General features: G+C 33.2%; 1 pseudogene; it reads left to right on the top strand.

The window, feature by feature from the left end:
* The window catches only part of LOC136842090 (uncharacterized), a 34,820-nt pseudogene extending 21,421 nt beyond the window's left edge, over window positions 1–13,399 (top strand).
* Window positions 13,400–15,582: the final 2,183 nt, after the last annotated feature.

The raw sequence follows: 15,582 nt of genomic DNA, 5'->3' as shown, positions 1-15,582 counted from the left end.
TATCACTGGATACTTAACAAAGGGAAATGCTTTTGTGGAGAAAGGAATTGAAGTTTAAAGGAATGGAAAAAACAAAACCAAGGGATTTTAGGGGGAGGGAAAGGGCTGGCACACTGACCACTTGCGATCCACGAACCTGTTCGACAGTTGTTGGCGCCAAACAATCGATTCGGCTGTTCGTCGAAGGTAGTTTCACCCAGTGTAGAACGGAAAGGGACGCAGATATGCGTCTTCGACAGGATACAGGAGGTCTCTGAACTGGCTTCTCTGAGACGGCGATTAGCGTGGGCCGTGTTTGTCTAAATTTAGGCTTATCGGACCTGCAAAAAGTCATACAGCCAGCAAAAAAGCAGATGGAAAGTATCCTTAAAGATTAAGTACTTAGAGGTTAAGGTCCTACCTGGCGGCTAGCCCCACTATGCCTATTAAGCTCCCCATACCTAACTACTCCCACATTGCATGATGGGGGTGAAAAGGGGGTCCCCATTGTTTCCCCAGACAGGCGATTGGGGGGAAGTGATCCCTACATTAGTACAAACTGGTGCTAACTGCTATTCTATGGTTCAAAATACTCTCACTGCTACGTCGCCCACCATATTTCCCTGCCCCGATCGTCAAATGAAAAGAGAAACTACATTTCAAAAATGATGATGCACTGGTGTTTAAATGAGGGAGGGATAAATCCGTGAAAAAATAAATATTTATATATTTATATACTATAAAATTTATATATATATATATATATAATATAATTTATATATATATACATAAACATTATATATATATATATATATATATATATATATATATATATATATATATATATATATATATATATATATATATATATATATATATATATATATGTATATATGTATATATATATATATATATATATATATATATATATATATATATATATATATATATATATATATATATATATATATATATATATATATATATATATATATATATATATATATATATATATATATATATATATATATATATATATATATATATATATATATATATATATATATATATATATATATATATATATATATATATATATATATATATATATATATATATATATATATATATATATATATATATATATATATATATATATATATATATATATATATATATATATATATATATATATATATATAATATATATATATATATATATATATATATATATATATATATATATATATATATATATATATTATATATATAGTATATATATATAATATAAATATATATATATATAATATATATATATATATATATATATATATATATATATATATATATATATATATATATAATATGAAATTGACATGAGGTGTCTTTTTAGGTTACTTAGCAGACTGAAGAAATACAAAAGTATGTTTACAAAGAAAGCTCATATAAATGACAGATGGGGATTATAAAGGAAACATATGTACCTGGAATCCAACACAATTGAAGAATTAGTAGAACTGCCAAAACTGGATTAAATATTTAAGAGGTTTTTAGAAAGGACTAGGATCAGCCGTTCAGAAGCAGGGACAGGACAATTAAAAGATTATACAGGGTCGTGACTGACCACCTAAAAAAAAAATTTTTTTTTAGTACAATAAAATAATTCTCTTTTTTTTTTTAAACAATAATAACTTTTTGCATGATGAACATTTTTACAAAAAAAAATTTATATTAAACATACGGATATATAGAAAATATATATCAGTAACTAACTTGTAATTAAGTCAGTGATTTTATCTTTAAGGTCATTCTTGAACATTTTTCTAATACAGGGTCCAAATAATACCTGCCAGGGCTAAGATTAACATTACAACTGGAAGTAAGCTGGATAATAGCTGACTCCAATAGATTTCTTGAAGAGAAATCTTTCGATCTGGCAATCACTGAACTTTCAGTCCAATTTATCATATAAACTTTCGAAATATATTACCAAAGTCTTGTCTCCGTTACTTGGAACTATCTCAGATTATCACGTATATAATAGTCTAGATTTAGTTGATAAATTAAACAAAATAACTTTTTGCCCCAGTGATAGATTGTTAGTTTTGATGTTTTCTCTTTTTACTAAAGTCCCTATAGATTCTATTTTAGAGTATCTTAGTGATGAATTAATCCATCACGAATTACCTCTACCTGTAAATCATATCATTTCTCTCACTAGGTTGTGCATTTGTGATTGTAAGTTTATATTTAATGGTGCATTTTACCAACAAATATTTGGTATGGCAATGGGCAACCCTTCATCCCCACTCCTCTCAAACTTGTACATGGAATTCTTTGAAAAACGATATATACCTAATATCATTTATACTCCTTTAAAGTGGTATAGGTATGTTGACGATATTTTAGCTGTTTTGCCTTCTGGTATTGATGTAAATGATTTACTCTGTAATTTGAATAACCAGGTACCATCCATTAAATTTACGTTAGAATTAGAAAAAGACAATTGCCTCCCTTTATTAGATGTTTTAATACATAGAGAACCTTTTCAATGTAAATTCAGTATTTATAGGAAACCAACCAACAACTTAACTTATGTCCATTTTTATTCAGGCCGTCACCTTAACATCAAAATATCAATTTTTTCTTCTATGTTTTTACGAGCCTTGCGCTTTGTCAGTCCCAATATTTGGATAAAGAAATTGAATACATAACAAAAATAGGGACAGATTTATGTTATCCTCCACATATACTAGATATTTGTTATAACAAAGCCCACAAAAAGTTTTATAGTGAAAGTAACATGAAGAAAGAAACCCCTAAGAACATTCTTAGCTTGCCTTATTTTAGTGGTTTTGAAAACGTAGAATCTTTGTTAAAACCTTTTAATAAAATCTCGTTTTTTCTTATAATAACACACTCAAAAGAATGTTAATAAAAAATAGCCTTAAAGAAAAAAACATAATATATAAAATTCCATGTTTGGACTGCCCCTTTTTTTATATAGGCCAATCTAGTAAAGATTTAGACGTACGTATTAAGCAACATAAGTATTCAGTCAAAACTGGACAAGCATCCAATGCTATATTCATTCATTTAAGTGAAAACTCTCACAGGATAAATTGAACTGAAAGTTCAGTGATTGCCAGATCGAAAGATTTCTCTTCAAGAAATCTATTGGAGTCCGTTATTATCCAGTTTACTTCCAGTTGTAATTTTAATCTTAGTCCTGGCATGTATTATTTGGACCCCTGTATTAGAAAAATGTTCAAGAATGACCTAAAAGATAAAGTCACTGAATTAATTGCAAGTTAGTTACTTGATATATATTTTCTATATATCCGTAAGTCTAATATAATTTTTTATTTGTAAAAATGTTCATCTTGCAAAGAGTTATTATTGTTTAAAAAAAAAAAATATAATTATTTTGTTGTACTAAAAAAAATTTTTTTTAGGTGGTCTGTCACGACCCTGTATAATCTTTTAATTGTCCTGTCCCTGCTCCTGAACGGTTGATCGTAATCCTTTGTAAAAACCTCTTAAATATTTAATCCTGTTTTGGCAGTTCTACTAATTCTTCAATTGTGTTGGATTCCAGGTACATATGTTTCCTTTATAATCCCCATCTGTCAATTATATGAGCTTTCTTTGTAAACATAGTTTTATATTTCTTTCAGTCTGCTAAGTAAAGGACCTAGTGTCGAAAGGCCTCACAGCACTCCAGTGTTTCCGTTTCCTTCGTGGGTTTTATTTTATATATATATATATATATATATATATATATATATATATATATATATATATATATATATATTTTATCTTTATATATATGTATGTATATATGTGTATATATATATATATATATATATATATATATATATATATATATATATATATATATATATATATATATATATATATAAATTTTTTTCACGGATTTATCCCTCCTCATTTAGACGCCATGATCATGCTTTTGGCAACGATATAGGTTAGGCCACCACAGGGGCGTGGTTAAATTTCATGGGCAGCGGTTCATATAGCATTATACCGAGACCACCGAAAGACCGATATATTTTCGGTGGTCTTGATTATACACTGCAGCGACTGTACAGAAAATTCGATTGCGCCGAAGAAACTTCGGCGCACTTTTTACTTGTTTTTAGTGAAAACAAAAAAGTACTGTTGGGGGCCATCGAAGGCATAATGTTGTATTCGATGGTAATAGTTTGTTTCGTTCAGCTTATACGTGATTGCTAAAGCTTTTTGAAAAGAGTAAACTTGTAGAATCAGAAATACTTACTAACCATATTCAAACAATGACAAACAAACATTGACACTTAGAGGAAACTAGCTTCAAGAAACCTGATAGATGGTAAAAATATGTTTAGGATGTCTTAGTTTTCTTCCTAAAATGGACATTTTATTGATATCTGCATATATGTAAAATTACTTACTAAGAACTCTAGAATCTAAGCAAAGTTAAGATTGAATGGGAATGAAAAGAACAAGTGAAAAAAAGCTCATATGTGAAATTTATATAATTAAACATAGAAATAAATTTATACATATCTTATTGACTGTTACATTCTATTGACGGTAATAAATTTTCATCACAAAAATAAACTAGATACTTTGACAAGGACGGTTTCGGTTTTCTAATATTCACATTTCAATTTCTTACAAAATTTATCTGAAGAACAAGAAAAGGATATATTGAAGTATTAAGGAGATAGAGTTGTTTAATACTTCAAAATTTTTGTGAAAATATTCAGTTTAAAGATCAGACAACATACAGAAACTTATAAAGGCTCATACACATATAAAACTGACATCCAACATAATAAAAAAAATTAAACTGCAACGAACCCACTATGGCAGTCATTAATAAGAAAGAAATATGATTATTCCCAATTTCGAATGCTTATTTTAAATAATTAACTGTGGAATGTCAATAAAGAGCTGGAAATGGAATATTGGTGACAGGAATCGAATGAATCTATGAATAAATGAATAGAATTAAGGAATGGTAGCCAAGATCCCTTTCTTACACACTCGTAGAGAGAGAGAGAGAGAGAGAGAGAGAGAGAGAGAGAGAGAGAGAGAGAGACTAACACGAAGATAAAAAGACCGTGTATTTACTTAAAAAGTATTGCCCTTTTAGAGTATTACTCATTTATCATAATTATTTGGAACATGTCTTGTAGCATTGTGTTTATACCCTGGATCTAATTACAACTCTACCTTTCTTTCAAGAAGTTTTATTATTTCTCGGAAAATCAAAGTTTTGACGTAAGTAAACGGAAGAGGCGACACTTACCAGTCTCAAAGTACAACACACTGGCTAAGAAGTTTAGTCATGGACTCAATAAAAACACTAAATATTCTATAAAAAAAATAATTCTGATTTTTGCGGCTGCTTAAATATTCATGACACTGAACCTGACATTTTACCATCCGTAATGCAATGTCAGTGCTGAACATTTATTAGAAAATGGAAGCACTGGTATCGAATCCTTGAAACATAATACAGACGACATCGGAATCTTGACAGCTTAAATTTACTGGAATCACAAATGAGAGAGATTTTTCGGCATCCTAATGAACAATAAAAAAAATTCAAATTACGTTGTACTTCTAGCAGCCTTGGTGCAATCGGTATCCCAGTATTGATTACGTTAGACTTCTTCTCTCCTTCAGTAAGGTTAGTGGGTTACGACATTTAAGGTTTGAAAGTGGCTTCCTTTATTTGTTTTCCGAAAACTTTATCGTTAGAACTAAAATATACTTTCACAAAAAAAAAAAAATAATAATAATAAATAAATAAGTAATAAATAGATTCAGCACTGCAGCTTCTCTCGTAAGGTTAGTGGGTTACGACATTTAAGGTTTGAAAGTGGCTTCCTTTATTTTTTTCCGAAAACTTTATCGTTAGAACTAAAATATACTTTCACAAAAAAAAAAAATTAATAATAATAATAAATAAATAAGTAATAAATAGATTCAGCACTGCAGCTTCTCTCTCTCTCTCTCTCTTTCTACATGAATGGACAATTACAGACTCTCTTTAATAATTTTCAAAGCGCGTGGCTTTACTTTTCATTCATTACTTACTTCTCATGAAAATAGAAGGAGGTGATTTGAAATTTTTTTACTTAATTGAATCTTCTACCTCTTCTTTAATAAGTATGCTTTGTGAGGCCAGATCAACTGTAGATTTGCCATCTTGCCTTATGTCACGTTATCTTCACTCTGAAAATATAGATATTGAGATGTTATTGCATGTGTCCCTTTTAGCAGATCTCCCATGTCATGTTTTCCCCTGACTGAGGCCAACCAGTTTCCATTCATTTCAGTGTTCCAATTACACTTTATCTTATCTTTAGTGGTGTCCCTCCCTCTCTCGAGGGCCTCCAGTATCCTGAAACCTTTTCGATTCATATGCAGATGATTCCTATACACACAGATCATTCCCTTTCCTTCTCACCTCAAAAAGGGAACTCATTCTAACTCTTGCTTAAACACTTATCATAATATTAATAGGGGACTTTGTAGAATTCCGAAAGAGATTAAATAAAACCTGGATTACTTTACTGCTCGAAAAGGCAATCCTCTTCTCATATCTATATCATATACTTCTGTATTGACAATAATAATCGAAATTCTGGAAAATAAACGTCTTAGGTCAAGTAATAAATTGCCTAAAAGGCAATAAAAACGATTACCCACTTGGCTAAAAGGGTGAGGATGACTCTGTTCTAGCTCTAAAAAATATATCTGAATTCGACAGGTGTATTATGTATGAGCGGCATTAAAATTTATCCTCCTCGTTGTCAGGTAGGTACCATGACATCGGTCTGATATCCCAGATGCGGGTTCAAATCCTGATACGATCGTCAGAATTGCTTCATATTCTTGCATCTGTCTCTCAGACCTTGTAATAAGAAGCGCATCAAAAAACTGCGAAAAATCCGAGAAGTTAAGAGGGCATTGTAGTTGCTATTAATTACAAACATGTCCAAAGAGAAGAGACTCGTAGATTCTCTCTCTCTCTATACATACATACATACATACATACATACATACATACACACACACACACACACACACACATATATATATATATATATATATATATATATATATATATATATATATATATATATATATATATATATATATTTATATATATATATATATGGAATCTAAAAGGACTATCAAATTTATATATTGTCTTTTATATCTTCCTCTTTCTTTAAAACATGGAATCTAAAAAGGACTGACACTTCAAATTTAGAGTTTACCATCCTGATTGTCTGAAATTTTTGCAACATTCCTTGTGGATCAGTATGAAGCTCTCAACCACGACCGGCAGCGTATTTTCTACACAGTTTAAAACATGTAGTTCAAATTTTTTCAGTTCCTTCGAATGTTAAGATATAACTATGAACAGTTAAGTGTAACCAACGTGTTATTTATAGTTGTCGATCAAAATGTTTGGTGATGACCTTAGGTTAGGCTTTATAATTTATATTTTTCTTGATACAATACATAACCTTTCAAATGCCTTAAGGAAAAAATAAGGACCCAGTAGTTTACCATCCTGAATGAATCACAAGTAAAATATGCCCTGAAATTTCTTCGGCACAATCGAGTTTTCTGTACAGCGCATAATGCTTTACTAATTTTTTTAACATAAAAATGAAACTCTCGACGTGCTGCAGTTTTATATTGCTCTCAACCACGACCGGGCATTAACATTATATTCCCGAAATGTATACTGGTAGTGCACAAGAATGCAAATATTCCAGCTTTTAACCATAGTTAAGAACGCTCGCACTTGCACTTGATGTCATCAAAGGAGGTGGGTGGACAAGCGTCACTCTGTGCGTGCATATTTTTTTATTTATTAGCCAGCGTTCCCACGCCACCCTGCTCTCTTTCCACTATCACTCATATTTGAAAGATGAATAATAAAGATAAATAATCCTTTCGCAGAACCTATGTTTGGTTTGCAAATTGTATGATCGCAAGAGTCTTAACTTGAGACCATTACTATGATCTTTCAAAAACGTATGATACCTTCAGATGATATCATACATTGTATCAGGCCTTATTTATCTTACGTACGGCATTTATCTAATGAATAGCTGAGTTTGGGCAGACTCAAGGCCAATACAGTATTGGCCTTGGGCAGACTGTTTCATCACTCATACATGCTTGTTGGTCACGAGTACAATGGCCGTTAATAGCGAAGCCTTGAATTTTGAAAGCGTTGGATTCAATAACATTGTGTTTACAGAAACAAGAGATTATTTATGTCTCAGAACGAATGTCCATTCTCAAGAGGACTTAGAAGCATGGAAGCAAATCTACTTCAGAAGAACAAACACCTGCTACAAAGTCAAGAGGTTGTATGATGTTGGAGAGAGGTAAGCCTTTCACCAGAAATTAATGTGCATTCACGGCGATAAACGACAGAAAGGAATCAGGAAAACCTTTACTGGGTAAGTACTGACGTGGTCCAGTTATGCTTATTAATGAAATTATGATAATGATGGTTAGGGATATCGATCATGCGGTGCAGTTTTGGCTATACTAAAGGATGGATATGGATTCTTTGGAGATAATATGGAGAAAAATGACAAAAATTATCCTTGTTAATATCAGACCTCACATATGATGACCGATTACGGAGGCCTAACTTACTTTCACTGGAAAGATGTCTAATCCGAGGTGATATGACTGAGTTATCCAAATGTTTCCATAGTATTAATATGGGTTCTGAAAATTAGCAGTCAACATAGAGCTACAAGTAACGGTTTCAAATGGATAAATTTCGATTAGGAAATTATATAGGTAAAAATTGGTAGTGGACATCTGAAATAGTCTTCCAAATAGTGTAGTCATTTATTTCATAATGTTACGAACATGTTGAATCAATAGGAATGATAAAAGCTAAGAATATATGCGAAACGAGTTACGAAATGCGAAAACCTTCAAAAAATATTGCAGAAATTAAATAAATCTTCTTTTCATTTAATACATTAAAAGAGACATACACAATAAGATACATGGCGTGATGGTTCAAGAAACTGTCCTCAAAAACATGTGCGCATAATATGAAACTTGTACCTCTTTTGAAGTGGCAGATATCCATCATTTTTTGGGGTCTCTCAATTCCGCACATGGCGTTCCGAGTTACCTGATCCAACCTGGATTTCGATGAAGCATATAGTAACACGAGTTTATGCAAATATTCAGGGGAATGAAAGAAAAAGTAATTTTGAGCAGAAAATGTTCTATAAACATATGCATTTTAAGGCGACTAAGTGAATAAGGCAAGTGGATTGATAGTCTTTTAAATAATTATGAATCTTTTCTTGCAAGTGATCTAACTTAAACAATTAGCAAAAAATGGTAATGTCTGGCTTTACGTATCAAGTAAGTAGTGTAAATGTTGTTGAGTAACATTCATGTGTGAATGCTTTGTCCTGCAGCCTCGTCACAGAATTGTTGAACCAGCACTCATGACTGGTTCTCATGAATTCTTTAGATGGAGAAGAAGAGATTTTTAAAAATACACTTTACATATTTCATAGGTGTCTAATATTCGAATAAGCAAACCTACCTTTGATACAGGAGATTCAGTTAGGCTTACTTTTTTTTTTTTATCGGTGTCCAGTGAATACTACTGATAGGGAGGGAAACGGATTCAATGATCCATGCATTTTTTTTCTTCAAAACCTAAATAATACATTTTATTCCGAGGTATTTTATTGACATCGACCTATCGCTCCATGCTCCTTCTATACGGCACCACCGCTCCTCCCACAGGCGACTCCGACCTCTCGCTACCTACTAGCAGCACTAATGATAACAGTTATTTTAAAATTCCCCTCATCGAAAACTAAGCCTTGAAATGCATATGTTTATAGAACATTTTCTGCTCAAAATTGCTGTTTCTTTCATTCCCCAAAATATTTGCATAAACTCCTGTTACACCCTGTATATAGCGTGGACATGTAGTCTACCACTTTAGTGTCATTTAATGTTTCGGCAGGTGTCAGGTATTAATGGACGTCAGCTTTCGTATAATAAGAAGCAAAAGTTGCATGAAGAGGACAAATTGGTCAGCAGTCATCCCTGTTTCATTAAGATACAGGAGAGCACAATCACTCCACAGTCTGCTGAGGCCTTGAGGCAATTGCGAGTGGACCCAATAGCCAGAGATGCGTTAAATTTAAATATTTTGAACAAGGTATTTTCCATGTCTTTACAAGTTTCATGATTTTTTTGCATTTTAAGTCACTATCATTCTAAGTCATTACACATGACAAGCTAGTTTTGGATATTGCATAAGAAGGCTATTGTTTTACATTTTATGCTTATATTAGCAAACATCTTTCTTCAATGAAAGTAATTTATCCAGATTTAAAAGGAAACTAAGCTGAACTACACTACAAAATGTACTACTGCTCATATCATCCTAAACAGTAGTGTCGAATATTATATAATTTTTTAAAGGTTTCTATCTAGTATCTGTAAAGTTGATGCAGGAGTAATGATCTGGCTTTATCACCGTTTTTAGGCATGACAACCGCACAGGCCACATTGTTTCATTTGCTGAAAATGGGTTTGTGTGCAGATTTATGTGGACAGGCTAACCATTCTATAAACCCATCTCCTAAATCCATTGACTACATGCGGCAAGACTGGCTGCGGAATGAACATGGTGGCTTAAATGACCTATCAATGATGAACTCGATCAAAAAGTATGCCAAAGATAACCCTGAATTAACAATAGAAACAGAAACATACGGAGACTCTTTTTCAGTAGTATTGGTGACACCATTTATGAAACGAATCCACAGGGAATTAAGGGAAGCTTCTGAAGTTTTTTTTTGTTGATGCTACTGGATGCGTCGACAAGCTGAACGAACACCGCAATAGTACTCTTTCTTTGAGCTGGTGGGCCAGCTGGCGCAGCACCTCTGGTAGTGTTATTTACATCATCGCAAGATGAAGCTAGTCTTACGAGAGGTGAGTTTAGTTTATATTGTATTTTGAATTACTAGTATTTAAGACATATCCATGTGCATAAACTGGAATTAAACTCGAAAAGGAAATATCATCAGAAGTAGGCAGTTCTACGTATATACGCAGAAACAAACAAAATGAGGCAAGAATGTTATTATCTGTTATTAGTTAATGGGGCAGGGGACAGGGGGTAAGGTTGAAAAAATAATTGCTATTTCTAATGTGTATGTTTCACAGGTTTCAAGGCGGTCAAAAGTGCAGTTGGTGAAGGTGCTTTCTTTGGAAAAGGAACACCACAGGCTTTCATGACAGACAACTGTGATTCCGAAAGAAAGGCGCTAGCAGCTACCTGGTCAATGGCTCGGTTGTTTCTTTCTATCTTTCATTTGCTGCAGCAGCAGGTGTGGCCACCGGTGGCTTCTGGATTCTAAATATGGCATCAAGAAGGAAAATCGCCAAGAGCTCATGTCTGTGGCCAAGAAACTCGTGTATGCTGAATCTCAAACAGAGTTTGTGCGAGTTTAGAATGAATTCCAAACAAGCCCTCTTGCAGAGACACATCCCAACTTTACAAGGTATTATCATTATTCAGCACCATATATTGTTAGAATACTGTAATATAACGAGTTTTCTTATCTTAGTATTCGGACACAGTTTTTCAGTGAATTATGGTATTTATAACTACTTCCTCAATTTAGTCTTTTTCTTACACGCTTTTTTTTTCATGTTCCATCCTTTCTTGTCTGTCAGTCAATTTAGTGGTTTGTATTTCTTTCAGGTACCTCCATTTGTTAGTAGACAGGAAAGAGGAATGGGGACTAACCATCCGAGCTGGTGCATTGTTGAGGGGGCATCACACCGATCATTTCTGTGAATCTACAATACGTGTAATCAAGGATATTGTCCTCTACAGGTAAATGTTATATAACTAAATCAAATGCTTTATACTTCACTACAAATTTCCATATTGTGCTATAACATAAACAGTACTAGTACTTTGGCTTGTAAGACGGTTGTGACACCATGAACTTAGATAATGGTGTACAGTATATAAATCTGACTGTTTTAATTAGTTTTTTTTATATAAATATGATGAAATTAAAACAGCTGTACTGTAAATATTTGTAACAGGAGAAAATGTTGTATTATGCTTCTAATGTCACACTTGTATAAGTGACTTCAGGATTACCCTTTACCTCTTTTACCTACCCTTCTAGTGTGTGGTCAGGTCATATTTGTATATGTAAGGTCATGATTATCGTTTCTTTTCCACTCCATTCCTGTCAGAATATTTTACCTGAAATTATTTTCCCACCTAGCTAGGAGAAATAGTAAATAATATTAAGGCATTGCCATTTCCCTAAATTCCCGACTGATTCTTTCTTTCTATGCTATTTTTCAGGTGCAAAGCTTACAACACTTCACAGTTAGTTGTCTTTATGGCAGAAATTGTTTATGCTTATATGAAGCAGAGGCTGGTGGAAGTGGCACTTGGCAGACGGCGTGTCAAAAATCTAGGCACATTCAGCAACATACCTGCCGAAAAGGTGATGCACCTAGGAGGCGCGAAATACCAAGTGGAAAGTCAGACAAAGGCAGAGAAGCATTAGCCTGTTCAGTGGATCTGAATGTTGGCATGTGCACGTGCATTGCTGGGGAGACTGGAGCTGTTTGCAAACACCAAGCTGCAGCTGCAGAAAAAAATTTGTCAGTGGTTCCTCAAATGTTCGCATTGACCACAACCAATAGAAGATGGTTAGTAGGAGTAGCTGTCGATCCAGAAAAAGTTCCTGGCGAAAATTTCTTTGAAAGTTTGCTGGAGACTGAAATAATTAGTTCACCAGTGAATATAAATAATGAGGGTAAAGATAGTAATGACAGAGACATAAGAACAGAATTAAGCAGCACGTCAGCAAAAACCAGCAACGAAAGTTTAGATACTGAGGACGGACATGCATGCAATATTGAGGATCCGCAGCGGTTCCTTTATGCTGAAACTCCGTTGAGGACTCTTTCACTATTGGATACGAGTCCTGTTGCAAAAACTTTAGCGCAAGTCGTCGAGCATTTTGGTAATCACGACACTGCACAGGCTTTAAGAAAAGTACAACAGAGGCTAGCATCGATCAAAACCACCAATCAACTAAATAGCTTGCTCCATAGCATCGGTTCGGAGCTGAAAAAAGGTACAGGCCGTGGAAAAATACCTTGTCAGCCCACCTCCACTTCTAGAAGAGGACCTGATAGACCAAGAGGTGTAGCTCCCATTGGTAAAGGACGACGACCAAGTGCTGTCAAGGGGAAGACCAAACGCCGACGTAATCTGGCCCTGAATGTTAGCGAAAATGTGGCAAATGCTAACTCGCATGGATCAAACCACTAAATAAAAATATTATAAGGGAACTTTGTTTATATTCCTTTCCTTCTGCACAGTACTACTTTTGTTGGGTTAAATTAGATTTTTTTCTGCTTAGGAATCTACGTACACAGCTGTAATCGACAATGCTGAACCCTGTGATATATATATATATATATATATATATATATATATATATATATATATATATATATATATATATATATATATATATATATATATATATGCACTCAACGAGTTCCATGGAAGGTGGAGTAGTCGAATAAGGAACAGGTAGACCAGTACTTGGGTAAACATAATTTATTGCAACTAGTTTCAGGATCTTACATACCCCGTCATCAGGAATCTGAAATATATAATAAATAAACATAATAAAAAAAGCACTAACTAAAATAAAATTAAACACATCAGAACTACTTACCAAGAGTTAAAGTTGGACAGTACCGTTAACTTACAAAAGCAACAGCCAAGAGAAGAATAAAAGGCAAATACAAAGATAGTTATAAAAGATAGACACAGAATTAAAAACAAAGTAACTCAACTGACCTTTCATTATTACAGACTAATGGTTTTTCTCTGATTGCATACAAAGTTTCTATTGTGGTTAGCTCCACATCACTAGACCTCCTACTGGCTAATATAGAAAAAGAATCCATACTCACAGGATGGTCATGCTCATGGGAATGGTGCCGAACGGCACTAAATGCATGTTTGTTAAGTGGCCTGTTTGTTCTAATTTTTTTAATTTTGTTTATTAATTATATATTTTAGATGCCTGATGATGGGGCATGTACAGTAAGAGCCCGAAACTAGTTGCTATAAATAATGTTTACCCAAGTACTTGTCTACCTGTTTTATATATATATATATATATATATATATATATATATATATATATATATATATATATATATATATATATATATATATATATATATATATATATATATATATATATATATATATATATATATATATGAATGCTTTCTCTCGGTTAATAAACCATGAAAAGAATGGTGCAATATGCTCTTCGTTAGAAAAAAATTATGAATGTTGATTATTTCCTTTAACTAACTATACTGTGATGTAAAATGCAAGAGTATGGTAGTATTTTTCTCATAGTATTTCTCATAAGAAGCGCGTAAGAAATCCACGCTGAATCCTAAAAAGGTGAGCTCTCTAGATAGAGATATATCTATCTATTTCTTGGTTTTCCTCTACAAATAAATCAAGAAAAGGTAGGCTAAGGTGCTTGAAGTTTTCCATTGCAAATTTAGTTCTTACATGTTGAGCATTAAGGTAGTCAACGAATGGTGCAGTATACTCTTCTTTTTAAAATATCTTGTAAATATCATATACGTAATGTTTTTAAAGGGTTAAATACCTTAGGCCTGCTCGACAACCTTTTGTTTGTAAAATCTCATACGTATCGTAGCAGGTAACAGGATTTCCCACAGGCAATCCTTCAATTTCTTTTAAGTACATATGATTAAAGATGAAATAGTTGTCTTGTGTTACCAAGCTTGCACAAATGTGCAAATTCATATTTCAATGGAATTGTAAACACATTCCCATTATTTTCATGGTTTCCTTCATCAAGATATTAGTATTGAAAGGATAAACTGGCCGCTAACTCCACCCACCGTAGGTGACGTCACTACGAGGGATAGCTCTGTGATTGGCTGGAAATTTTCGGGTGCAATACCAGTACACATTTCGGGAATATGCGACCGGGCAGGCTCAGTTGCTCCCCGGATGCTGTGAAGTAACGTTGCGTCGCCGGCTATCACCTCTAGAGGTGCCAGACTTACGATTCATGGCTAACCTTAACCTTAAATCAATTAAAAATTACTCAGGATAGAGAGCTACAATTTGGTAGGGTGGTGACTGGAGTGTCGATGATCAACATACCAATTTGCAGCCCTCTAGCCTTAGTAGTTTTTAAGATCTGAGGGCGGACAGAAAAAGTGTGGATTTCTCTCCCAGTTATCTTGTTTAAGACAGATTTCTTTGCGTTTGAATATACAGGGGATATACAGTAATCATGGTTTACACTTTTCATACTAAAGTGGTTGTTTTCATAATTATCCGTGTTTTAAGACCTCCAACACACAGATGATAAAAATGTCTTAGATATTTGAAACCAGTTTGAATATATCCCATGGAGATTATAGATAATACTACCAAGT

This window comes from Macrobrachium rosenbergii, chromosome 2 (assembly GCF_040412425.1).
Source record: "Macrobrachium rosenbergii isolate ZJJX-2024 chromosome 2, ASM4041242v1, whole genome shotgun sequence".
Classification (NCBI taxonomy): domain Eukaryota; kingdom Metazoa; phylum Arthropoda; class Malacostraca; order Decapoda; family Palaemonidae; genus Macrobrachium; species Macrobrachium rosenbergii.
The sequence above is the reverse complement of the archived record's forward strand: the minus strand, read 5'-3'. Positions and strand labels throughout refer to the sequence as shown.